This window comes from Fukomys damarensis, unplaced genomic scaffold (assembly GCF_012274545.1).
Source record: "Fukomys damarensis isolate Sample0158 unplaced genomic scaffold, DMR_v1.0_HiC HiC_scaffold_39, whole genome shotgun sequence".
NCBI classification, from domain to species: domain Eukaryota; kingdom Metazoa; phylum Chordata; class Mammalia; order Rodentia; family Bathyergidae; genus Fukomys; species Fukomys damarensis.
In genome coordinates, this window is record NW_022900951.1 from 106174452 (window position 1) to 106175255 (window position 804).

Here is an 804-nt window from a genome sequence, read left to right on the forward strand (position 1 = left end):
AGCGCGGCGGCGGCGGCGAAGGCCAGCTTCCGCGGAGTTTGTGCCCAGGCTTCACGGCCGGGCTCCGGCTGCCTCACTCGCACAAATGGGGCTAGGGGACTGACGGGTAAGCAACTCCGAGTGTTAGACGGTGTTCAGTGGCGATTCCGGGAAAAGTGGGGAGAGACACCGTCTGCAATTATGCCGCACGCCCCACCACTACCTCAGCATCTGGATTCGTTCTCTGGGGGCCACGGACCCTCCCCGTCAAGATCCTTTCACTCCCCAGCAACCCCCCCACCAAACTGACCCTTTTAGGGGATTATGTTTAGGGGTGGACGGCGATGGGAGGGTATGCTTTCCCTCCCGTGGGGACAGTCTAGTTCGTATTTTATTTCTACAAGGTAGCGTCTTGTCGAGTCGTGTGGACATTGGGGTTTCGATAATTTACACTTCCCCCCTCCCCCAGCTATTTGATGGCTTGTAAGGAAAGGGACGAATTCTTAGATTTTCAAGGCCGGGATGGGGTTTAAGAATTGGGACCCACCTCCAGCTCACTTCCATTACCGACCTCTCTTTACTGTGATCTACTTCCAGTGGGATCCAAACCTGGGGGGGGGGAACGGGAGTATTAATGTGCTTCTCTATCTCTACTCAGGGTCGGCCTGGCGAAGGACAGCTAGCCTGAGAGGAAAAATATCCACCAGTCCAACTCGGGTCGCCCCCACTATTACTTCGGTGAGGGGGGCAACGTTAAGGGGATACTAGTGGGCAGGAACCCTGTATAAGGGAAGCGGTGAGTAGTCGCCCCCAGAGAGAACCTTC